This window comes from Hylaeus anthracinus, unplaced genomic scaffold (assembly GCF_026225885.1).
Source record: "Hylaeus anthracinus isolate JK02 unplaced genomic scaffold, UHH_iyHylAnth1.0_haploid 11994, whole genome shotgun sequence".
In the NCBI taxonomy this organism is placed as follows: domain Eukaryota; kingdom Metazoa; phylum Arthropoda; class Insecta; order Hymenoptera; family Colletidae; genus Hylaeus; species Hylaeus anthracinus.
In genome coordinates, this window is record NW_026534341.1 from 9522205 (window position 1) to 9534807 (window position 12603).

Sequence of the window (12603 nt, forward strand, 5' to 3'; positions counted from 1 at the left end):
TACGTATGTATACATGCATATACATGGCTATACAATCTATCCCTACGATTTGGTTTTCATATTATTAAAAAATGTGGGCATAATATCATCCCGTTTCGGTTACAAGCATCGAATGTGTTACGCCAGGGGTTTGAAACACGAGAATCCATGTTAAACTATATATAACGTTTATTAACAAACTTTAACTTTTAACGATTTAACAATAATTCAACGATAAACTTAGAGACTTGTAGCGATACGTCTTCTCTCTTTGAGATCTCGAATCGCTCTCTTCTATTTTAAAAGTTTGCCGCTTCCTGGCAACCGGAAACGCGGGAACTCGTTTCCGCAACTTCACATCGTCGCAACATTTTCACACCGTCGCGACGATGTAACTCGGAACTGTAGTGCGGCATCTTCATACTGTCGCAACAATATCATCCCGTTTTGGTTACAAGCATCGAATGATGTGCGATTCGAAAATTATGAACGATAGCGTACGTAACTGTTCATATTTTTCATCGTTACCCTGGTACATCTGGTTTCCACGAGAGAGTAAGATAAATTAAGATAAAAGTTCGTGTCTCGTTGCATTTACGCTACGGTGCTTCGGAAATGTATACAGTGGGAGCAGTTCGTTCTCTCATTTTTTTTTTAACAGAAAAACAGAGAGTACCTCGCGGAGCCTGCGCGTATGAATGGAAATAGTGAATTTTTTGCTCCCGTTCACCTTTCCCGTGGTAGCTATTGTTGGCTTTCGGAGTCATCGAAGAATGATCGAACGCGGGTCGCGGAGGGGGAAGAAAATCAATGACACGGGGAACACTGAAATGCAATTTCGCTGGATGTTTTGGCCGACCTGTTCATTTTGATTTATAAACGATACGCATCCGATCCATATTTATTTACTTTACTGACGTTGTTTGTCCGGCTTACCCCCAGCTGGAATAAAATCGCTGCATTCGGTAAACATCAAAATTTCCTTCGATATTTTTGTTCGTATATTACGACCGACGCTACAATTTTAATACGCACTGCCAGCCGAAAATACGACCACTGGTTTCTGTTACTACCATTTATTTCTCTTGAAAAGAATTGACGTTAATTAGTCTACGTTTCTGTTGAATTAACAAAATTATTTATATTATAAATCTCTGTGTGTTATTATTATAATAATGGTATGTTGAAGTTTTAATAAAAAATTAAGATCAGACAGTTCTCTCTTGCGATGACACGAGGAATCATCCCTCTTTTGCCAGTGCTACTGTTACTGGGCCATCCTGTACACTCGAAGTAGAGGATAGCGCGTCCCCTGGCAGTCTTTGAATTATTTCGTCGCAGATCCTTTGACTAAGAATGGACAAAGTGCTCGGGAAAGTATCTACATGACAAGTCTGTCCTATAACAGAAATTCTGGCGCCGTACCTCGCTGGAATATAAGGTGGAGGGTAGCGCGGACCCACGCGTCATTGTGAATACCAAGCTTGCCGAGGAAACTTTCCGACGGCGGAGTAAACTTTCTTTCTTCGTGCATCGTAACTCCGTTGAATCGTCTGACGTTACAGAACATCCAGCGAGCGCAGCAAAATGACTTCACCGTCGGTGTTCTTCGGCGGTCGTTGTCCTGTGTTTGTTTCTTAATTATGGTGTAAACCCCGGACGAACCGTCGGTGTCGGACGAAAGTAGGTGCGCGAATTGATATCGCGCCCTCCTAGAAGGGAGGAAAATATCCCTACCCGAGGAATTCATCTGCCAGCTCATCTTTAGATTGTCGTACTCCTCAAAAGCTAGACACCCTCGTTAAATGTTATTTTTTTTCGAAGACCGCTGGACACATTATTGTATTCTTTTTTTTCAGACTATTAGACAAATTATTTTATAGTATATTGTCAATATTATTAACTTATATTGACTGGAACTTAAATGAGATAGAAGTATTTTTGTATAGGACATTGCACATGTGTTTCATTTTATTAATCACTAGTCAAGCTGTTCAATTTTACCCAACTTCAAACTTCTTTCTAAAATCACTCAATCTTCTATTTTAGGCTATTAAACCCTCTATGGGGTTAGTAGCAACATTACTGAGCATATTAGCGATTAAATTATCATTAAATCAAACTTAGATACAATTACTAAATATGTACAGTATTACCCGACAGTAAATTAGGAACAATATATGACTTACGACGATAAACCGTGAGATTTTAGAAACTTAAATTTAATTAGTAGTGGTTATTGTATTCTTGTAGTGAATTATATACTACTATATCTTCGAAATTAGTGTTACGTCTGATTTATCGGTGAGAAACTACTGAAAATTACGTAGCCTTCGTGGTGTCCCTCAGGGCGGCGTCGATTTCCATTTTTATTGCGCCTTCCTCCGCGTGTCTCGAGGAATTCACGGAGGCGCTAATTTGCAAACAGATAACTTCCTGGTCGCAAGACGAACCACTACGACAAGGGTGAAGTCGACGAATACTTCCTTCCCGTTTGATCTGGACGAGTCGCGCAAGGCCAAGAAATGAGCGCAGACCGAATTGCCGATGACTGCTCTCAGACGTGTGGCCGAATCAAATTTAAAAGAATGACTCGTACACTTGTTTCACGGAGAGGAACAATGGCCTTTTGAACGCTCTTCCCCTCGAGAACCTTTCAAGGCGTTTGCTGACATTACGCTGCACTGTTCGGAGCACAATGGAGAATTGTGCCGCCACAGAAGTAGCGCGTTCCTCTGTTCGGAAGTATCGGAGAATTAAAATAGGTCGGAAGACAACTGTTGCTCTTTGCCGTGCCGAGAAAGTTCAACTAATTTAGTCTTGAGCGAAATCTCGCTCCACGGGTCTACCTGGTCGATCGTTATTTTTAATCGCTGGAAAACCGTGTCGATCCGCGACGCCACTTTCCCTCGTGAAAATCGCGGTGAAACTGTCTCGAGCTCTGCGGAATTTTGTTGGTTGAGCGAACACATTTATTACAAAATAATGGTAATATAACTGGAGGAAAAACTATCGAGGGTGACATCCTGCTTCCTTTTGGAGGCCTGAATGTTTCTCGTGTTTGACTCAGTAAATCAACCAACAATAATATTTGTTTAAGTTCAATTTCATCGATACTCGAAATGTCAATAAAACGATTGTCGAAGAGGTAAGGGCGACCTGATTTTCAAGTCTTAAATTAGAAATCTCATCTTGGAAGTCGATCTAGGCTTAGCATTCGGAGCAATGGAATGCTAAGAAAGCGTCTCGAGTTGGTGGTAGGTGCGAGAAAAGAAGGCTTCGAATGGAAAGGGTTAATTCTACCAACGGTGAAATCGGTTGTCCTGTCCTTCGAATATCAATCCGTTTTCTACCTTGCTTGCGACGTTCGAAGGAATTCTGCCATTTCAGAACAAGTGGCGCGGATATAACGGTGGAAGAAAGTGGACTTTCTGCTATTCCGTTTTACAGCCGCTGTATTTCGTTTAAAAGAATCGGAACTGATTTACTTTACCCTATAAGTTCCGGTTTTATTACCCTCCGCTCGTATTTCATTCTCCTAAACTGTTTTTACGGGCGGGACTACTTTTATATAGTTTATCGATATTTTTCTATAGATTCCACGGACTATGGAGAATTACTTTGTAATTTTCATTATCCGTTTGGACGTCGTTGTACTGGTACATCCACGAAACAACCAGCGAACAAAGTTTACGAGCAAATTTTGATTACATGTATATGGATCGATTCATGTCGAGTCGGACAATTTATGGGGCACCGTTTCGAATTTTTACGAGACTTTTTTGGAGTTTGTAAAAACTGTAGATTTTACAAAAGTCACGTAGAGTATCGAGCGAAAATTCCTTTATCCTTTTTGAGCAGTATTTTATTCCCAAACTTGTCGAATTTCGCATGGGATGTATTTCATGTTATGCTCCATTAGCCTACGTCACGCGAAAGAACGCGTTGGCCTCGAAACACAGTTTATCATTAAGCGGCCCTGATACTCTAAAACTTCGCCGAGAGTGACTCATACGGATAATTTATCGGCATTCTGCGTGCTGCTGCCGAGCAATCAATAACAATTAGAAACAAACGGCCTGATTGCGGCCAAAAAATATAGTATCGTTTTAAATCACCGGGTCGCCATTCCTGCGTTTCTAGGTTCGAACGTTTTCGAACCGTAGGACTCTAGTCATTATTTTAATTGTTGCGAGCGCTGCGTCGTTCCAAGGGGGCCTTAATTACAGCCCTCCGCATGGCTGAGAAGTAAAGCGATTCTACTTGCCTGCTGGCGTCCACGCTTGCGAGAATATCCTCTCACCTTTTGCCTGGTCTTCTGTTACGTGCTCGCCAAGGTGAGAATCAATAGGATCGAATTAGCGAATCCGATAATTACGGCACCGTTACGATCCCCGAGAAATAACTGACTGTCAATTCGGCTGTCGGTTTGTGAAATAGAAATGCCACTCTGTAAGAGATCGTGTTAATATTTCTACGCTTCGAGGAGGATTTAAAAACGGAGAATGAGGTCGCATGAAAGACTTACGACCTCATCTGATCAGCCCGCCTGAGGAATCATTGCTTCAGTAATTGTGGACTGCCTGGGTGAGTATTTCATCGCTTGGAAGAATAGCCGAAATTTGTATGTAGGTAGGAGAACCTTGACAGTAATGACACAGAAATTTTAGATACTGGGTTATATGTGACGCAAGTCTTCGTATTATACTGTATTACTGCTCAAGACAAGAATACTTATGTTTTATTGTACAAAACAGACCTATATTTTATGTTATTTTGGATTAATACACTCTTCTTGAATCATTCTGTCGAATCACCTGTTCATCACAAAGAAGAATTATACTGATATAGAATATACAGTCAGTCCCATAAATATTCGTACCCTCTGTGTCTATTGAAGAAATTTGTTAAATTAAATAGTAAGTTTGATGTTTCCAAGTGTATGTTTGTGTAAATACGTTGATGTACATATAAATATATACATGTATAAGCTTATTCATATACATATTTATAATGAAAAATTCATTTGGTACTATTACAACTATTATTTAATTTAGTCAAACTTCTTTAACAGACAGAGGGTAGAAACATTAATAAGACTGGCTGTATAACTGTCTATAGAAATGTTCGACTATCAACCACAACCTTCACATTTCTTCCGCGCAGCCAAATGAATCTAACCATGCCTCGAATCTTGGTCTCAAGGGAGACGAATCAGGCTCGAGGCACCATTTCTTCCGCCCTCGTCCTTCCGCTGGATGTTCTGGCTTCTACATCCCGCGAAACGCAACAACGACGTCCATCGTCGTAAAACATTTTTATCGCAAATCTCCCCCGAATCCCGATTTTCGGTGGTCCGCGTTCCGCGTCACCGTTCGTTACATTAATCTGCCCGGCCGGCTCCCTTCCGCTTGCTCGTTCTCGCGCGCATATTTCGTCGTTGTGCATCAGGTTCGACGCGGCAATTCATTTACCAGTGTACTCAACTCGTTTCGCGCCCGACACGCGTCGATGAACCAGCGTTGTGGATGGGCCAGAGCGTCGCGGTGCTACTGCGTTTCCCGCGATCACGCGACAGCTATTGTTTTTTCACGGGAAACCCGGCTCCGGTCATCGGAGAATGGCGCTGTTTTCCAGCGCGGCTGAATCCTGTGCCGAGTAGACCAACCAAATGACGAATCCAACACTGTGAAAATGAAATAGTCGACTGGTCAGAGCGAGGACCTCGGTGTCTTAAAAAATATTTTGGTAATGGCGATGTTGTGGGTCGAAAGGAAAAAAAATGGTTTGTTGATGGGTGGCTGATTGGTGACACGATCATGCCTTTGGGAATTTTCACCTTGAAGCATAGTTCGTGATCAACTGGGTGTGTTCCAGGTATTCGAGGACGATACTCAAAATTTTGTTACAATGGAAAATATGAAACCCTCCCATTCCTACAAATACACCAATCAGCTTGTCACACCCACTGGAGCGCATACTTTCCAGTCACTCATCCTTCGCATTAATCCACGTTCCCACGTGGGCAGCGCGTGGCGTAAAAGGCGATTAGAACGCCTCTTCGATGCGCGGTACCTTTTGAGAGTGGCCCTTTTTAAGCACATCAGCTATCCTTTGAGCCTAGTATTGCATGTATCGTGATGTAGCATTATGAAAAATTGACAAGCAGATGAAACTATATAGTATAGCTACTGAGATTCATACCATACTCTATAGAAGAATTGTAAAGGCAACTTTTGTAACGAGTCCCTTACAGTAAAACATTTAATTGAAGAATGTCAAGGATTTCAACACGATAGAGTTTAAACTTTCAAATAGTATGTAGAAAATTTTTAACATTAGAAACGAATTTTTCAAATTAGTCAAAATATTAATAAAATATAACATATTAAATAAATTATAATTAAGTTGTAATCATTAACATAGTCGCTAATAACCTCGCAGTTGATGTCACCTTAAATAAAGTAATTAAAAAAAATAATAATAAATAGGTTCGTAATTATATTGCATTTCGATGGAGTCAACCTTCTACTTTATTATGTTTGACTCCTCGCAGTCTACCTCACAGTATCCTGGAACTTTGACTTCTCACGGTATAACTCCAATTCCTTTCTCTCACGTTTCTCCGCGATAAAACCAGCATTTCTGCATAGAAATGACAGCGCAAGAGCATTCAGAGGCGCGTAATTGCATCAACGCATCTCTGGAATCGGCGACGCATAGAACGTAGCAAAGCGTGGATGCAAATCGTCAAGAATCGATAGAATTTCCTGCAAGCTGGTGCGAATTACACAGAGAGCCAGGTACTTCGTTACCTCGAACAAAGCATTTGTAATACTTCCGTGACTGGAAATTGCGCGATACCGAAGATCAAAAAGGGGCGGGCCGAGGGGCAGAATCGAGAGCTCGCAAGCGCGTGTTACGTCAAAGGTCGAACGCGGAAACGTTCCGCCTGTTGCGCAAATGAGAAAAAATCGAGAGCAACCCTTGAGCGGCGACCTGTCAGTATTTTCCATCCAATTATCCATAATTACAGAGGGTCTACCGTCGTGACCGTTTCCATAATCGGTCAGTAGCTCGAAAGCGCCAGTGGAATATCCGGGCGTCGCGACGCCGCTGGTCGTGCCTGAGCTCGGTATAATTGATCGAGGGAATCGTCCACGGTGGTAGAATTCAATTTGTCAGATATCCTTTTTCATTGCTGAATGACTAAACGCGAAGAAGGGCAAGTGGATGATGACCGATTAGCCTGTTATTGGAAGATGAGTTTGTGTAAATAAATGGTGGTGGGGACTGGGGTTAATTGGCCGGGCTGGGAATGCTCATGATGCTTCTTTCGTAGATCGGAATCGTCAGTCGCAGAGGACTTCTCTTAAAATTGTCGTAAAAATTAATATTTTGTGCTCCACTATACATTTATAAGCACAGTAGCAGGAATGTCAATATCGGTTAACTGGTTTAGATACCCATTATTTATTTATCTTGATCGAAAGAGATCTGTAAAGCGATACAAATTGCTCCGATGAATATGCAGCTCGTGTAGAAAGGAATCTAAAATATCGCGATGTTTCTTTAATGAACTTCGACAGAAGATCGTCTCACGAGTCGGCGATGGCAATTAACCGCTAATGGTTATTAATAAAGAACGATATATTTCTTCGATATATCGCCTCTCTTCATAAATCGTAAATATCTCCAACCGTAATAGCGCTTCAATCAGCTTTATTGCGTCTCCTCGTTACCGCAGATTTTAAGCCTCTCGCTACAAAGCGCGTTTATTGTCGCTGTTTATCGTAGCCGAAATTTTGCGCGAAACAAAAGGATGGTCCCTGTCAAACAAAGGTTCCGTCATCGTATCCTGGGCGAACAATGGTTCACCGTTAACTCTGAAATGCTCATAGGACTTGAAGCGTGTCGCGAGGAACTTTCCCCAGATTGAAAATATTTTTGGAGCAGCTAAAATTCCAAATGTAGGTAATCTCGGTTTCAACGTTTATTCGATTTGATAGATTTCAGTTGGTGAACTAACCATTTGGCTCCATCGGGCGTCGCCGTGACGCTGGTTTAATATTTCAATAACCCTGTATCAGTTGCAGAGGGCAACGCTACTAATATATAACTGTCGTTTTTACGACCCGCGCATCCTTTCATTTGCATTGAACGCGCACCACCGTCGACTAGGGTTGCCATCGTAATCGAGCGATCCGCAGCGCTCAAATATTAGTCGCATTATTCAGAAGACTTCGCGAGCATATGGCGCTTCCGCGAGCTCTTCGTCTCTTTCCCTTTGTCGTTTGTTATTTCGTTCAAACGAATGCGCTGCAGGCTTGGTAACAGTATAAATCTGGTCGAATTTATGCGAAGAATTCTAAAATATATTTGCATTATAACGGCAGCAAATTCCATCGACAAACACTTATAAGAGCCTCACAAGGACTTTATTTCTTTGTAATTTCCAGTGGATATTTATTTACACGGGGATATCTCGAATCCTGCAAAACAAGTTCTTCGCACAATATAAACAAGGATTAACAAGACCTACCTTCTAAAATGTACGTTTAATGCTAAATAGTATTTATAACTATTGCTAAATGTGAGAATTAGTTATTCTAGCCATAAGTCATTCCGTATTTATTTTAATTATATTATGATTTACATATGTATATAAATGTTGAACATGTAATAAATAAGAAAAAAGAGTCCTTCACTTAATCTCAACTAATGTTTGTTGAAGGCCTCCCCTGCAGAGGTCGAAACATACAATCAGTCTCATAAGTTTTTGTACCATATCCATGGAAGAAATTTTTGTAAATTAAACGATAGGTTTGATGTGTTCAAAGAAATGTTTCGTTATAAGTATGGACACAAATGAATTTTACACAATTTTATATTTACAATGAAAAATTTATTTGAAAACATCGAACATGTCATTTAATGTGGACACTTTTTATCGATAGGCACAGGTGGTACGAATATTTATGGGACAGACTGTGAATATATAATTGCTTGCCTGAAAATATCACTACATGGATCAAGTACGTTGTCTGTTTACCTTCGTGGCAGGGCATGGATAAACTCTCCATGTTTTCCAGTCTCGTTACCCCGAGGAGCACTTTTCCCCATCGCATGCAAGAATCGCGGTGTACGGATCACCGTGATCGTTGGAAACTGTGCGAAACGGAGCATCCTCCTCGAAGACGAGCTCGACGAAGGGAGTCGCGCGAGGGCGCGTGCATGCCGCTCGTTTCTCCGCGGGGAAATTTCGCAACGTCGGTGTAACCTGCTGACGCGGGTCCGACGTCTCGTGTAATTCGCACGGCCATATTTCACCAAACGCGGATCCTTCGTATAGCGGCTCTTAGACCCTCGACGATTTCAATAAATTATCAAAACAACGTCCAGCCGTCGCGTATTAGCGTGAGAAGGGATAGCGGAGACGGGCTCGCTACGATGTTGAGCGAGAGCTTAAAGCGGCAATTTGCTCGCTCCTCGTACCATCTGTCAGAAGGACGTATTATCTCTACGGTCTTCCTCGACCCAACTACGCCCAAGGCTGACCGCCGATCAAACTGAAATCGCTTTTGATCCAGCTTTCTCTCTGATTGTTTGAAAAAATTATCCCAAACCGTTAGAGGCTGCTCTTCTCGTTGAATCGACGCGGCTCGCGAACGGGGGATGTCTCGATTGAGCTTGATCGACCTGGCGCCGTACGTCCGCCTTTTCCCTGTTGCCTCAAGCTCGCGGTCGTATCCTCGGTTCCCAGCTGTTGTGAAATTTCACGCGTCGCACAGTGTAGGTTTTTCGGTACGTGGACTAAATAAGAACGATTACTTCGTCAATAAACACTTACTATGTCACTTCTTTTAGACGAACGAGTATTAATGGGTCATCGATCATAATTGGGTTCGTTTCAAGAATTTCATAATCAACGACACATTGCAGCCACGTTTCAGAAACGTCTTGGAAAGCTACATTCAAGGACGCATCTTGCATACTCTTACACTTCAGCATTTTTATAACGAATGTTCTTATTTTATTTAGTACTTGAGGTTAAGTCGTAATGTTCTTAGTGACACTAAAATATCGACATGCTTTGGATCAAAAGATAAAAATTCACAGTCAATCGAAATAAATGTAATTGTCATATGAACTATAATGAAATAAATTATTCATTCTTCAGTGGTCAAATAAAATTGATCGTTTAATGGTGTTAATATTTATTATTCAGGAAAGTTATTATAAATATAAAAAGTTATGACTATACCAAGTCTTTGGACATTTAAATTTAAGATTTTTTAAAAAGTGGAGTTAATCGATTTGTGCAGTGCTCATGTCTCACGGTGGAATCGCGAAACGACCATGAAACTAATCAAGGTCTGCACGCAAGCTTCCAAGGTTCGAGCTTTCGCGCTGTCGATGTTTGCGAGAGCGCAGTTATCAAGGGAAACAAGAACACCGCCGTTCAAAAACGTGTTTCGTGGAGATGCGGACGAGGAGAATGCAAATTCATCGAAAGGTGTAGCGGGAATAACGCGAAAATCATAAATTATACAGGAGAAGGTTGGAAGCCCATCAGCGTCTCTATTCCCGGTTAACATTCGTCCTAGAACTAAAAGCGACGTAGCAAGCTTTGTCCCAGAAAATATATTTATCCGGCCTGGCGGGTACGGGTCAAACCTGAATCCACCTGAATCCGAGACATGCAATTCAAACGTCCGCGGGCACCTTCATCTTCAAGCCCAACCACCTCGTCTTTTGATGGTTCGGATCCGTAGGAGCAACCCTGGAGCCGGGCGTCGCGCATTCAGAAACAAATTCCACGTCGCGCGTGTCTTTACATCGCGCTGCGTGGAAACTGACGATGTTTAACCGCGACACTCGTTTTAAAGGTGGGGAATGAAATTTTTAATGACCTCCCGAGGGACGGCATTGAGGTCGGTATAATCTCGCTTTAAATTGTAACGAGTTACCTTAAACGACCCGTAACTTCAACGTCATTTCTGTTTCAGTAATTTGAAATAGTTTCGGGAGGCCTGAACGGATCAAAGAAACAAGGCGAAACGGACAGAAGTGTACCCGGAATTCACCACGTACCGTTAAACATGACGGAAACAAAACAAAAGCCAAAAAAAAATCCAATGGAAGGAGGAAGAAAAAATTGTAAAATAATGGAGCGTTGATGGCACACAGTAAACCGTTGGGCGCAAAGTTTAATAAAGACTGACAGACATCCTGTTGGCGTTTGCCCTTTATATCCCGGCTTGTTTGTGTTTTGACACTTTCGTGACAAGCTTCCGTGTTCGGCAAATTTTTGGTGCTGCGTGTGTTCTTGTTATACAAGGATTAAGATTGCAAACTGTCCCATGCGGGAGCGTGACACACGCCTGCCCTGTGTGACACCGTTGTAAACTATTTTTTGGTCATCGTGTCGTTATTTCGCGGTGTTATATATTTCACGGAGCATTCAGGTATCGATGGAGTGAAATTTAAAATAATTCGAAGCGCTCCATACGTATTGAAATGCGACGGAATCATAAGGAAACTTCGTTTGAGGTTCACCAGGTACCGTGGGTGTTAATAGGATTCATAAGAAAAGTGCATACATCATTCAGGATTTAATTTAAATAGATTCAACATATTATTATTTAGGAAGTCTCTCTCGTTGTCTATCTTAACAGAACTAGGAAGCTTATCGACGCATAAATAAAGTGAATTCACTCTGAGGAAGCTTTTAATTTTTTAAATACACGAGATTGTATCAAATATATATTCTATGTCAGGAGTAAAATAAATACTTTGACAAACTTGAAATTTGTAAAGCTTAAATTACTTAAGATTGTGAAAAGAAAAATGTGCGGATCCAGTTTGCAAATGAAGTCCCATAGTGTCAGGAGAACAGCAACAACGGTCAAGGGAATTTAGAAGAGTTAATGAGCGGTCAGGATCGACCTTCTATAATGACTCTTTTGGGCACACGGAGCCCGTGATGAGTGATCTAAACAAGGACAAAGAGCCACGGGTGGTAGAACGTCGCGCGACGGGAAGTCTCTGACCGTTTCGAGTCTGCTGACTTCGAATAGAAGTGTATTCCATAGTCGTCAACGGTTAACCGTCTTTAGTCGGCTGTCGAACTTACCTCCGTCATCTCCGACGATCGGCTTCATAATTAAGACGGTGAGCTGCAAAAAGCTTTTAATTGTTCCCCTGTAATAGATTCGATCGGGCCCGCGTCTAGACGGCTGCCTCTGATTCTCGGCGTGTTACCCTGAAACCCTTGCACTTTACGAACAGTGCAGGATCAAATTAACGACGATCGCAATCGATGTTAACAAAATATTCACGAACGCGATAGACGTTCAATTTATAATCACTTAGAATTTCATCAAAGAATTTCATTCGTGAGAATGACAGGTGATAGGACTCAAGTCAATTTCTGCTATTCGCCTTTTGACTAAATTAAATAATACCTTTTCCTTGGATTAATTCCTAAATGATGTCGACATGAATGAAAGGACAATTTCTTCCACTTCTCGTTTTCGCTGAAACGAATAGCGTATACCTATCCGTACGAGCATAGCAATTAGTTTAAAAGGTTACGATATTACATCCACCGAGAGTTACGTT